Genomic DNA, 14,539 nt, shown 5'->3' with positions numbered 1-14,539 from the left:
CCAGGAGGTTTCTTAAATAATCTCTGAGGTGGGAGCACTGCAAAAGGAGGTGTCTTCATTCATCCCCAAGAAGGAACTACTGCACCAGGGGGCTTTTTGGATAACCCTGAGGAGGGAGCACTGCACCAGGAGGTATCTTGGAAGATAACTGAGTTGTAACCACTGCACCAAGAAGTGTCTTAAATAATCTCTGAGGTGGAAGTACTACACCAGGAGGTGTCTTGGATCATCCCTGAGGTGCAGACACTGCACCAGGAGATCTGTAGGATTATGCCTGAGGTTTGAGCACTGCACCAGGAAGTGTCTTTTATCAACCCTGAGTTGGGAGCACTGCACCAGGAGGTGTCTCAGATCATCACTTAGGTGGGAGCACTGCACCTGCAAGTGCCTTGGATCATGCCTGACATGTGAGCACTGCACCAGCAGATGTCTTGGCTCATCCCTGAGGAGGAAGTACTGCAAGAGGAAGTGTCTTGCATCACACCTGAGGTGTGAGCACTGTACCAGGAGGTGTCAAGGATCATCCCTGAATTGGGAGCATTGCACCAGGAAGTGTCTTGCATGTTGCATTGTCCCTGAGGTAGGAGCACTACACCAGGAGGTATCTCGGATCATCCCTGAGGTGTGGGCACTTCACCAGGAGGTGTCTTCAATCATTCCTAAGGTAAGAGCAGTGCATCAAAGGGGTCTTGGATCATCCCTAAAGTGGGAGCAGTGCACCAGGAGATGTCTTGGATCATCCCTGGAAAGAGAGCACTATGCCAGGAGGTGTCTCGGGTCATCCTTGAGGTGTGAGCACTGCACCAAGAGGTGTCTTGTATTATGCCTGACTGTGAACACTGCACCAGGAGGTGTCTTGGATCATTCCTGAAAGTTGAACACTGTACCAGCAGGTATCTTGGATCATCTCAGAGGTGTGAGCATTGCACCAAGAGGTGTCTTGGATCATCCCTGAGGTAGGATCACTGCATCAGGAAGTGTCTTGAATCATCCCTAAGGTGTGAGCACTGTAACAGGAGGTGTCTTGGATCCTCCCTGAGGTGTGAGCACTGTACCAGGAGGTGTCTTGAATCAACAGAGAAAAGAGCACAACACCAAGAGATGTCTTGAATCATGCCTGAGGTGTGAGCACTGTACCAAGACGTGTCTTGGATCATCCAGGAGATGTGAGCACTTCACCAGGAGGTCTTTGGATTATCATACCTGACGTGTGAACATTTCACCCAGAAGTGTCTTATATCATGCCTGAGGTGTGATTCATGCACCAGGAGGTGTTTTGTACCATCCCTGAGGTGCAGGCACTGCACCAGTAGGTCTCTTGCATTATGTCTGTGGTTTGAGCACTGCACTAGGAAGTGTCTTTTATCATCCCTGAGGTGTGAGCACTGCACAAGGAGGTGTGTTAAATAATCTCTGAGGTGAGAGCACTGCACAGGGAGGTGTCTTCATTCATCCCCCAGCAGGCACTACTGCACCAGGAGATTTTTTGGACAATCCTGAGGAGGGAGCACTGCACCAGGAGGTATCTTGGATGATAACTGAGTTGTAACCACTGCACCAGAAGGTGTCTTAAGTAATCTCTGAGGTGGGAGCACTACATCAGGAGGTGTCTTGGATCATCCCTGAGGTGCAGACACTGCACCAAAAGGTCTGTAGGATTATGCCTGAGGTTTGAGCACTGCACCAGGAAGTGTCTTTTATCAACCCTGAGTTGGGAGCACTGCACCAGGAGGTGTCTTGCATCACGCCTGAAGTGTGATCACTTTACCAGGAGGCATCTAGGATCATTCCTGAGGTGGGAGCACTGCACTGGGAAGTGTCATGGAGCATCCCTGAGGTGGGAGCACTGCACTGGGAAGTGTGTTGCATGTTGCATCATCCCTGAGGTAGGAGCACAACACCAGGAGGTATCTTGGATCATTCCTGAGGTGTGGACACTTCACCAGGAGGTGTCTTCAGTCATCCCTAAGGTAAGAGTACTGCACCAAACGGGTCTTAACTCATCCCTGAGGTGGCAGCACTTCTCCAGGAGATGTCTTGGATCATCCCTGGGGAGAGAGCACTACTCCAGGAGGTGTCTTCGGTCATCCTTGAGGTGTGAGCATGGCACCAAAAGGTGTCTTGTATTATGCCTGACATGTGAGCACTGCACCAGCAGGTGTCTTAGCTCATCCCTGAGGAGGGAGTACTGCACGAGGAGGTGTCTTGCATCACACCTGAGGTGTGAGTGCTGCACCAGAAGGTGTCTAGGATCATCCCTGAATTGTGAGCACTACACCAGGAGGTGTCTTAGAGCATCCCTGAGGCGGGAGCATTTCACCAGGAAGTGTCTTGCATGTTGCATCATCCCTGAGGTAGGAGCACTACACCAGCAGGTGTCTTGGATCTTTCCTGAGGTGGGAGCATTTCACCAGGAGGTATCATGATTCATCCCTAAGGTAAGAGCAGTGCACCAAAGGGGTCTTGGTTCATCCCTGGGGAGGGAGTACTACTCCAGGAGGCATCATGGGTCATCCCTGAGATGTTAGCAGTGCACCAAGAGGCATCTTGTACTATGCCTGCGTGTGAGCACTGCACTTGGAGGTGTCTTGGATCATTCCTGAAGGTTGAGCACTGTACCAGCAGGTATCTTGGATCATCTCAGAGGTGTAAGCATTGCACCAGGAGGTGTCTTGGATAATTGCTGAGGTGGGATCACTCATCAGGAAGTGTCTTGCATCATCCCTGAGGTGTGAGCACTGTAACAGGAGGTGTCTTGGATCCTCCCTGAGGTGTGAACACTGCACCAGAAGGTGTCTTGAATCATCAAAGGAAAGAGCCCTATACCAAGAGGTGTCTTGGATCATCCCTGAGGTGAGAACATTGCACCTGGAAGTGTCTTATCATGCCTGAGGTGTCACCCATGCACCAGGAGGTCTCTTGTATAGTCTCTGAGGTGGGATCACCACACCATGAGGTGTCTTGAATCAGGCACAGCACCAGGAGATCTCTTGGATCATTCCCTGAGGTGGGAGCACTGCACCAGGAGGTGTATTGGATCATCCCTCAGGTGTGAACACTGAACCAGGAAGTGTCTAAAATCATGCCTGAGGTGTCAGCACTGCACCAGGAGATCTCTTGGATTATGCCTGAGGTTTGAGCACTGCACCAGGAAGTGTCTTTTATCATTGCTGAAGTGTCAGCACTGCACCAGGACATGTCTTCGGACATCCCTGAGGTGTATGCACTGCACCAGGAGTTGTCTTGCATTATTCCTGAGGTCAAAGCACTGCATCACAAGTGTCTTGGGTTGTGCTTGATTGTGCCTGACCAGCAAGTGTCTTAACTCATCTCTGAGGAGGGAGTACTGTAAAAGGGAGTATCTTGGATCATCCCTGAGGTGGGAGCACTGCATCAGGAGGTGTCTTGGATTATCCCTGTGCGTTGAGCACTACAGCAGGAAGTGGTTTGGATCATCCCTGAGGTGTGAGCACTGCACGAGGAAGAGTCTTGTATTGTGCCTGAGTGTGAACACTGCACCAGGTGGTTTTTTGGATCATTCCTAGGTATGAGCACTGCACCAGGAGGTATCTCAGATCATGCCAGAGTTGTGAGCACTGCATCAGGAGATGTTTTGGATCATCCCTGAGGTTTGAGCACTGGACTAGAAGGTGTCTTGGATCATGCCTGAGTGTGAGCACTGTACCAGGTGGTTTTTTGGATCATCCCTAGGTGTGAGCACTGCACCAGGAAGTATCTTGGATCACGTCTGAGTGTGACCACTGCACCAAGGGTTGTCTTAAATCATATCTGAGTTGTGACCACTGCACCAAGGGTTGTCTTAAATCATATCTGAGTTGTGACCACTGCACCAAGAGGTGTTTTGGAGCATCCCTGAGGTGTGAGCACTGCACCAGGAAGTTTCTTGGATCATGCCTGAGTTATGACCGCCACACCAGGAAGTGTTTTGGAACATCCCCGAGGTGTGAGCACTGCACCAGGAGGTGTCTTAGATCATGTCTGAGTGTGAGCACCTCACCAGGATGTACCTTGGATCATGCCTGAGTTGTGTGCACTGCATCAGGACGTGTTTTGGATCACCCTTGAGGTGTGAGCACTGCACCAGGAATTGTCTTGGATCATTCCTGGGTGTGAGCACTGCACCAGGAGGTGTTTCAGGTCATCTATAAGGTGTGAGCACCGCACCAGGAGGTTTCTTGTCTTATGCTTGAGTGGGGGCACTGCACCAGGAGGTATTTTGAATCATACCTGAGTTGTGAGCACTGCATCAGGAGGTGTTTTGGATCATCCCTGAGGCGTTAGCACTAGACCAGGAGGTCTCTTGGATTATCCCTGAGTTGCAAGCACTGCACTAAGAGGTGTCTTGGATCATGCCTGAGTGTGAGCACTGCACCAGGTGGGTTTTTTTGGATCATCCCCAGGTGTGAGCACTGCACCAGGAAGTATCTTGGATCATGTCTGAGTTGTGATCGCTGCACCAAGAGGAGTCTTAAATCATATCTATGTTGTGAGCACTGCACCAAGAGGCGTTTTGGAGCATCCCTGAGGTGTGAGCACTGCATCAGGAGGTGTCTTTGATCATGCCTGAGTTGGGAACACTGCACCAGGTGTTTTGTAACATACCTGAGGTGTGAGCACTGCACCAGGTGGTGCCTTGGATCATCACTGAGGTGTGATCACTGCAGCAGGAGATGTCTTGGATCATCCCTGTAATGTGAGAACTGCACAAGAAGGTGTTTTCAATCATCCCTGACATTGCAGCCCTGCACCAGGAGATGTCTTGGATCATCCCTGGGGAGAGAGCACTACTTCAGGCAGTGTTTTGGGTCATTTTTGAGGTGTGAGCATTGCACCAGGAGGTGTCTTGGATTATCCCTGAGGTAGGATCACTGCACCAGGAAGTGTCTTGAATCATCTCTGAGGTGTGAGCACTGTAATAGGAGGTGTCTTGGATCCTCCCTGAGATGTTAGCACTGTACCAGGAGGTGTCCTGAATCATCAAGAGGAAACAGCACTACACCAAGAGATGTCTTGGATCATGCCTGAGGTGTGAGCACTGTACCAAGACGGGTCTTGGGTCATCCCGGAGGTGTGAGCACTTCACCAGGAGGTCTTTGGATCATCATACCTGACATGTGAACATTTCACCCAGAAGTATCTTATATCATGCCTGAGGTGTGCCCCATGTACCAGGTGGTGTTTTGTATCATCTCTGAGGTGCAGGCACTACACCAGTAGGTCTCTTGGATTATGCCTGAGGTTTGAGCACTGCACCAGGAAGTGTCTTTCATCATCCCTGAGATGTGAGCACTGCACCAGGAGGTGTCTGAAATAATCTCTGAGGTGGGAGCACTGCACAGGGAGGTGTCTTCATTAATCCCCAAGACGGGACTACCGCACCAGGAGGTTTTTTGGATAACTCTGAAGAGGGAGTACTACACCAGGAGGTATCTTGGATGTTAACTAAGTTGTAACCACTGCATCAGGAGGTGTCTTAAGTAATCTCTGAGGTGGGAGCACTACACCAGAAGGTGTCTTGGATCATTCCTGAGGTGCAGACACTGCACCAGGAGATCTGTAGGATTATGCATGAGGTTTGAGCACTGCACCAGGAAGTGTCTTTTATCATCCTGAGTTGGGAGCACGGCACCAGGAGGTGTCTTGGATCATCACTTAGGTGAGAGCACTACACCTGCAAGTGTCTTGAATCATGCCTGACGTGTGAGCACTGCACCAGCAGGTGTCTTGGCTAATTCCTAAGGAGGGAGTACTGCAAGAGGAGGTGTCTTGCATCACACCTGAGGTGTGAGCACTGGACCAGGAGGTGTTTAGGATCATCCCTGAATTGTGAGCACTACACCAGGAGGTGTCTTAGAGCATCCCTGAGGTGTGAGCATTTCACCAGGAAGTGTCTTGCATGTTGCATCATCCCTGAGGTAGGAGCACTACAACAGCAGGTGCCTTAAATCTTCCCTGAGGTGGGAGCACTTCACCAGGAGGTATCTTGAATTATCCCTAAGGTAAGAGCAGTGCACCAAAGGGGTCTTGGATCATCCCTGGGGGAGCACTACTCCAGGAGGTGTCTTGAGTCATCCTTGAGGTGTGAGCACTGCACCAAGAGGTGTCTTGTATTATGCCTGAGTGTGAGCACTGCACCAGGAGTTGTCTTGGATCATTCCTGAAGGTGGAACACTCTACGAGCAGGTGTCTTGAATCATCTCAAAGGTGTGAGCATTGCACCAGGAGGTGTCTTGAATCATTCCTGAGGTAGGATAACTGCATCAGGAAGTGTCTTGAATCATCCCTGAGGTGTGAACACTGTAGCAGGAGGTGTCTTGGATCCTCCCTGGGATGTGAGCACTGCACCAGCAGGTGTCTTGAATCATCAGAAGAAAGAGTACTACACCAAGAGGTGTCTTGGATCATCCCTGAGGTGTGAACATTGTACCCAGAAGTGTCTTATCATGCCTGAGGTGTGACCCATGCACCAGGAGGTCTCTTGTATCGTCTCTGAGATCAGATCACTACAGGATGAGGTGTTTTGGATCAAACCTGAGGTGCAGGCATTGCACAAGGAGGTCTCTTGGATCATCCCTGAAGTGGCAGCACTACATCAGAAGGTGTCTTGGATCATCCCTCAGGTGTGAACACTGCAGCAGGAAGTGTCTTAAATCGTACCTGAGGTGTCAACACTGCACCAGGAGGTGTTTCTGATCATCTCTAAGGTGCAGGCACTGCACCAGGAGGTCTCTTGGATTATGCCTGAGGTTTGAGCACTGCACCAGAAAGTGTCTTATCATCCCTAAAGTGTGAGGACTGCACCAGGACATGTCTTGGGTCATCCCTGAGGTGTGTGCACTGTACCAGGAGTTGTTTTGCATTATTCCTGAGGTCAGAGCACTGCATCACAAGTGTCTTGGATCATGCCTGATCATGCGTGACCATCAGGTTTCTTAACTCATTCCTGAGGAGGGAGTACTGTAACAGGGGGTATCTTAGATCATGCCTGAAGTGTGAGTACTGCACCAGGAGGTGTCTTGAATCATCCCTGAGGTGGGAGCACTGCACCAGAAGGTGTCTTGGATCATCCCTATGGGTTGAGCACTACACCAGGAAGTGGTTTGGATCATCCCCGAGGTGTGAGCACTGCACCAGGAAGTGTCTTGTATTATGCCTGAGTGTGAACACTGCACTAAGTGGTTCTTTGGATCATTCCTAGGTGTGACCACTGCACGAGGAGGTATCTCGGATCATGCCAGAGTTGTGAGCACTGCATCAGGAGATGTTTTGGATTATCCCTGAGATGGGAGCACTGGATTAGAAGGTGTCGTGGGTCATGCCTGAGTGTTAGCACTGTAGCAGGTGGTTTTTAGGATCATCCCTTGGTGTGACCACTGCACCAGGAGGTATCTTGGATCATGTCTGAGTGTGATCACTGCACCAAGGGGTGTCTTAATTCATATCTGAGTTGTGATCACTGCACCAAGAGGTGTCTTGGAGCATCCCTGAGGTGTGAGCACTGCACCAGGAGGTGTCTTGGATCATGCCTGAGTTGTGACCACTGAACCAAGAGGTGTTTTGGAGCATCCCTGAGGTGTGAGCACTGCACGAGGAGGTGTCTTGGATCATGCCTGAGTTGTGACCACTGCACCAGGGGGTGTTTTGGAACATCCCTGAGGTGTGAGCACTGCGCCAGGTGGTGTCCTGGATCATTGCTGAGGTATGATCACTGCAGCAGGAGGTGTCTTGGATCATCCCTGTAGTGTGAGAACTGCACACTACAGGATGTTTTCAATCATCCTTGAGTTGGAGGCACTATACTAGGAAGTGTGTTGGATCATACCGGGGGTGTAAGCACTGCACCAGGAGGTCTCTTAGATGATGCCTGAATGTGAGCACCTCACCAGGATGTACCTTGGATCATGCCTGAGTTGTGTGTGCACTGCATCAGGACGTGTTTTGGATCACCCTTAAGGTGTGAGCACTGCACCAGGAATTGTCTTGGATCATCCCTGAGTGTGAGCACTGCATCAGGGGGTGTTTGGGTTTCTCCATAAGGTGTGAATACCGCACCAGGAGGTGTCTTGGATCATCCTTGAGGTGTGAGTACTACACAAGGAGGTGTCTTGGATCATCCCTGAGGTATGAGCACTGCACCAGGAAGTGTTTTGTATTATGCCTGAGTGTGAACACTGCACCAGGTGGCTTTTTGGATGATTCCTAGGTGTGACCACTGCACCATCATGCCAGAGTTATGAGCACCGCACCAGGAGATGTTTTGGATCATCTCTGAGGTGTGATCACTGTACCAGGGGGTGTCTTGAATCATCCATGAGGGGTGAACACTGTGACAGGACGTGTCTTGAATCATCCCTGAGGTAAGAGCACTGCACCAGGAGGTCTTTGGATCATCATACCTGAGGTGTGAACATTTCACCCAGAAGTGTCTTTTATCATGTCTGAGGTGTGACCCATGCACCAGGGGGTGTTTTGTATCATGCGTGAGTTGTGACCACTGTACCAGAGGGTGTTTTGGAACATCCCTGAGGTGTGAGCACTGCACCAGGTGGTGTCTTGGATCATCTCTGTAGTGTGAGAATTACACAAAGAAAGAATTACACAAAGAAAAAAAATTTAATCATCCCTGGGGTGAGAGCACTACACCAGGAATTGTGTTGGATCATGCCTGAGTGTGAGCACTGCACCAAGAGGTATTTTGAATCATGCCTGAGTTGTGCACACTGCATCATGAGGTGTTTTGGATCATCCCTGAGGTGCAAGCACTGCACCAGGGGGTGTCTTGGATCATCCCTGAGGTGTGAGCACCACACCAGGAGATGTCTTGGATCATCCCTGAGGTGTAAGCACTGCACAAAGGAGTGTCTTGTATTATGCCCGAGTGCGAACGCTGCACCAGGTGTCTTTTTGGATCATTCCTAGGTAGGACCACTGCACCAGGAGGTATCTCAAATCATGCCAGAGATGTGAGCACTGCATCAGAAGATGTTTTGGATCATCCCTAAGGTGTGAGCACTGGACCAGGAGGTCTCTTGGATCATCCCCGAGTTGAGAGCACTGTTTCAAGAGGTGTCTTGGATCATGCCTGAGTGTAAGCACTGCACCACGTGGTTTTTTGGATCATCCCTAGGTGTGAGCACTGCACCAGAAGGTATTATGGATCATGTCTGAGTTGTGACCACTGCACCAGGAGGTGTCTTATATCATATCTGAGTTTTGAGCACTGCACCAAGAGGTGTTTTGGAGCATCCCTGAGGTGTGAGCACTGCACGAGGTGGTGTCTTGGATCATGCCTGAGTTGTAACCACTGTAACAGGGGGTGTTTTGGAACATCCCTGAGGTGTGAGCACTGCACCAGGTGGTGTCTTGGATCATCCCTGTAGTGTGAAAACTGCACAAGGAGGTATTTCCCATCATCCTTAAGGTGGGAGCACTACACCAAGAAGTGTGTTGGATAATGCTTGAGATGTGAGCACTGCACCAGGAGGTGTCTTAGATCATGCCTGAGTGTGAGCATCTCACCAGGATGGACCTTGAATGATGCCTGAGTTGTGTGGGCACTGCATCAGGATGTGTTTTGGATCACCCTTAAGGTGTGAGCACTGTACCAGGAATTGTCTTGGGTCATCCCTGAGTGTGAGCACTACACCAAGAGGTGTTTGGGGTCATCCATAAGGTCTCAGCACCACACCAGGAGGTTTCTTGTATTATGCCTGAGTGTGAGCACTGCACCAGGAGGTATTTTGAATCATGCCTGAGTTGTGAGCACTGCATCAGGAGGTATTTTGGATCATCCCTGAGGTGTGAGCACTGCACTAGGAGGTGTCTTGGATCATCCCTGAGGTGTGAACATTGCACCCAGAAGTGTCTTATGTCAGGCCTGCAGTGTGAGCACTGCACCAGGATGTGTCTAGGATCATCCCTGAATTGTGAGCACTGAACCAGGAGGTGTCTTGATTCATCCCTGAGGTGTGAGCACCTCACCAGGAGGTATCTTGGATCATCCGTGAGATGTGAACACCTCACCAGGAAGTGTCTTGGATCATGTCTGAGTTGTGAGCACTGCACCAGGAGGTGTCTTAAATCATCTCTGAGGTTTGAGCACTACACCAGGAGGTGTCTTGAATCATGCCTAAGCATGACCACTGCACCAGGAGGCATCTTGGATCATGTCTCAGTTGCAACAGGAGGTGTCTTGGATCATCCATGTGGTATAAGCACTGCACCAGGAGTTGTCTTGGATCATCCCTGGGATGCAGGCAGTGCACCAGAAGGTGTCTTGGATCATCCCTGATATGGGAGCACTGCATCAGGAGATCTCTTGGATCATCACTGAGGTGTGAGCACTGCACCAGGAGGTATCTGGAATGATTTTTGAGGAGAGTGTAGTGCACCAGGAGGTGTCTTGGATCTCCCCTGAGGTGGGAGCACTACAACAGGAAGTGTCTTGGATCATCCCTGAGGTGTGAGCACTGCAACAGGATGTGTCCCCAATCATCCATGAGGGGGGATCACTGCACCAGGAGGTGTCTTGTATCATTGCTGAGGTGGAAGCACTGCACAAGGAGGTGTCTTAGATCAACCCTGACTTGTGAGCACTGCACTAGAAGGTGTCTTGGATCATTGCTAAGATGCAAGCACTGCACCAGCAGATGTCTCAGATCATCCTTTAGGTGGGAGCGCTACACGAGGGGTGTCTTGGATCATCCCTGAGGAGGGAGCACTACACCAGGAGGTGTCTTGGATCATTTCTGAGGTGCAGGCACTGCATCATGAGGTGTCTTGGATCGTCGCTGAAGTGTAAGCACTGCACCAGGAGGTGTTGTGAATCATCGCTGAAGTGTGAGCACTGCACCAGGAGATGTCTTGGATCATCCTTGAGGTGTGAACATTGCACCAGGAGATGTCTCAGATCATCCCTGAGGTGCAGGCACTGTACCAGTAGGTATCTTGAATCATTCCTGAGGTGGAGGTGCTGCACCAGGAGGTGTCTTGAATCAGCCCTGAGGTGTTAGCACTACACCAGGAGGTGTCTTGATTCATCCCTGAGGTGTGAGCATTGCACCAGAGGTGTCTTGATTCACCTCTGAGGTGTGAGCACTGCACCAGGAGCTGTCTTGAATCACTTCTGAGGTGTGACCATTGTACCAGGAGGTGTCCTGTATCATCCCTGTGGAGGGAGCACTGCACCAGAAGGTGTATTGGATCATCCCTGAAGTGTGAACACTGCATCAAAAGGCATCACGAATCATCCCTAAGGCTTGAGCACTGCACCAGGAGGTGTCTTTGATCATGCCTGAGATGTGAGCACTGCACTAGGAGGTGTTTGGATTATCCCTAGGTGGGAGCACCACACCAGGAGTCTTGGATCATCTTTGAGGTGGGAGTACCACACCACGAGGTGTCTTGGATCATCCCTGAGGTGGAAGCACTGCACCAGGAGTTGTCTTGGATCATTCCTGAGGTGTGAGTACTGCACCAGGAGGTATCTTGTATCATCCCCGAGGTCAGAGCACTACACCAGGAGATGTTTGGATCAAACCTGACATGTAGGCACTGCACCAGAAGGTCTCTTGGATGATGCCTGAATTGTCAGCACTGCACCAGGAAGTGTATTTTATCATCCTTGAGGTCAGAACACTGCACCAGCAAGTGTCTTGGATTGTGCCTGAGGTGTGAGTACTGCACAAGCAGTTGTCTTGGCTCATCCCTAAGAAGGGAGTACTCCGCCAGGGGGTGTCTTGGATTATGCCTGAGTTGTGAGCACTGTATCAGGAGGTGTCTTGGATCAGCCCTGAATTGTAAGCACTGCACCAGGAGGTGTCTTGGATCATCCCTGAGGTGGGAGCACTGCACCAGGAGGTGTCTTGGATCATCCCTGAGGTGGGAGCATTGCACCAAGAGGTGTCTTCGATCATCCCTGAGGTGTGAGCACTGCACCAGGAGATGTCTTGGATCACCCCTGAGGTAGGATCACTACACCAGGAGGTTTCTTGGATCATTTCTGAAGTGTGAGCACTGCACCACGAGGTGTCTTGGATCATCCCTGAGGTAGGACCACTACACTAGGAGATGTCTTGGGTCATTCCTGAGGTGTGAGCACTGCACCAGGAGGTCTCTTGGCTCATCCCTGAGGTGTGAGCACTGTACCAGGAAGTGTCTTGGATCATCCCTGAGGTGCAGTGATATGGTTTGGTCATGTCCCCACCCAAATCTCATCTTGAATTGTAGCTCCCATAATCCCCACATGTCATAGAAGGGACCCTGTGGGAGGTAACTGAATCATGGAGGGAGTTACCTCCATGCTGTTTTCATGATAGTGAGTTAGTTTTCAGATCTGATGGTTTTATAAGGAGCTTTTCCCCCATTTACTTGGCACTTCTCCTTCCTGCCATCCTGTAAAGAAGAACGTGTTTACTTCCTTCCACTTTGATTGTAAGTTGTTTGAGGCCTCCTCAGCCCCGCAGAACTATGAGTCATTTAAGCCTTCTTTCTTTATAAATTACCCAGTCTTGGACAGTTCTTTACAGCAGTGTGAGATCGGACTAATAAACACCCCCATGATTTAATTACCTCCTACCAGGTCCCTCCCATGACACATGGGGATTATGAGAACTACAATTCAAGATGAGATTTGGGTGGGACACAGCCAAACCATGTTATTCCATTCAAGGTCCCTTTAAAATATGTCCTCACATTTCAAAACACAATTATGTATTTCCAACAGTCCCCTAAGGTCTTAATTCATTCCATCATTATCCCCAAAGTCCAAATCTAAAGTCTCATCTGAGACAAGGCAAATTCCTTCTGCCTATGAGCCTGTAAAATCAAAAGTGAGTTAATTACTTCCAAGATACAATGGAGATACAGGCATTGGACAAATACACCCATTCCAAATGAGAGAAATTGGCCAAAACAAAGAGGCTCCAGGCCCCACCCAAGTCCAAAATCCAACAGGGCAGTAACCAAACCTTAAAGTTCCAAAATAATCTCCTTTGACTCCATGTCTCACATCCAGGTCATGCTGATGCAAGAGGTGGACTCCCATGGCCTTGGACTGCTTCACCCCTGTGGCTTTGCTTTCACAAGATGGCATTGAGTGTCTGAGGCATTTCCAGGTGCACAGTGCAAGCTGTCAGCAGATCTACCATTCTGGGGTCTGAAGGATGGTGGCCCTCCTCTCACAGTTCAACTGGGCAGCACCCCCGTGGGGACTCCTGGTGGGGGCTCCAACCCCACATCTCCCTTCTTCAATGCCCTAGCAGAGGTTCTCCATGAGGGCTTTGCCCCTACAGCAGACTTCTGCCTGGACATCCAGGCATTTCCATACATCCTCTGAAATCTAAGCTGAGGTTCCCAAACCTCAATTTTGACTCCTGTACACCCACAGCTCCAAGACCACGTGTAAGCCACCAAGGCTTGGGGCTTGCACCCTCTGAAGCAACAGCCTGAGCTCTATGTTGGCCCCTTTAGCCACAGCTGGAACTCACTATCACCAAATCCCTATACTACACAAAGCAGCAAGGCCCTAGGCCTAGCCCATGAAACCTTTTTTTCCTCCTAGGCCTCTGGGCCTGTGATGGGAGGGGCTGCTGTGAAGAACTCTGACATGCCCTGGAGACAGTTTCCCCGTTGTCTTGGTGATTAACATTTGGCTTTTCATTACTGATGCAAATTTCTCCAGCTGGCTTGAATTTCTTCTCCGAAAATGGGTTTTTCTTTTCTATCACATCATCAGGCTGCAAATTTTCCTAACTTTTATGTTCTGGTTCCCTCTTAAACATAAGTTTTAATTCCAAACCATATCTTTGTGAGTACATAAAACTGAATGCTTTTAACAGCACCCAAGTCACCTCTTGAATGCTTTGCTGCTTAGAAATTTCTTCTGCCAGATACCCTAAATCATCTCTCTCAAGTTCAAAATTCCACCGATCTTTAGGGCAAGGGCAAAATACTGCCAGTCTCTTTGCTAAAATGTAGCAAGAGTCATCTTTATTCCAGTTCCCAAAAAGTTCCTCATCTCCATCTGAGACCACCTCAGCCTGGACTTCATTGTCCACATCACTATCAGCATTTTGGTCAAAACCATTAAACAAGTCTCTAGTAAGTTCCAACTTTCCTGGAAGACATCTTCCTGTCTTCTTCTGAGCCCTCCAAACTGTTCCAACCTCTGCCTGTTACCCAGTTCCAAAGTCACTTCCACACTTTTTAGTATCTTTATAGCAGCGCCCCACTACCCAGTATCAATTTACTGTTTTATTCCATTCTCATGATGCTATGAAGAACTGCCTGAGACTGGATAATTTATAAAGGAAAGAGGTTTAAATTACTCACAGTTCTGCAGGGCTGGGGAGGCCTCAGGAAACTTACGATCATGGCAGAAAGCAAAGGGGAAGCAGGCATGTCTTCATGTGTCTGGAGAAGGAGGAAGAAAGCAAAGAGGGAGGTGCCACACACTTTCAAACAACCAGGTCTCCTGAGAACTCATTCACCATCACAAGAACGCAAGGGGGAAATCTGC

The 14,539-nt window shown here is 49.7% G+C and overlaps 1 long non-coding RNA gene across 1 annotated transcript in view; it reads left to right on the top strand.

The window, feature by feature from the left end:
• Window positions 1-14,539, top strand: part of LOC129031644 (uncharacterized) — a 40,903-nt gene that overhangs the window by 5,186 nt on the left and 21,178 nt on the right. The window lies entirely within an intron of this gene.

The sequence above is a fragment of the Pongo pygmaeus genome, chromosome 11 (assembly GCF_028885625.2).
Source record: "Pongo pygmaeus isolate AG05252 chromosome 11, NHGRI_mPonPyg2-v2.0_pri, whole genome shotgun sequence".
NCBI classification, from domain to species: Eukaryota; Metazoa; Chordata; class Mammalia; order Primates; family Hominidae; genus Pongo; species Pongo pygmaeus.
This window is presented reverse-complemented; position numbering and strand designations above follow the sequence as displayed.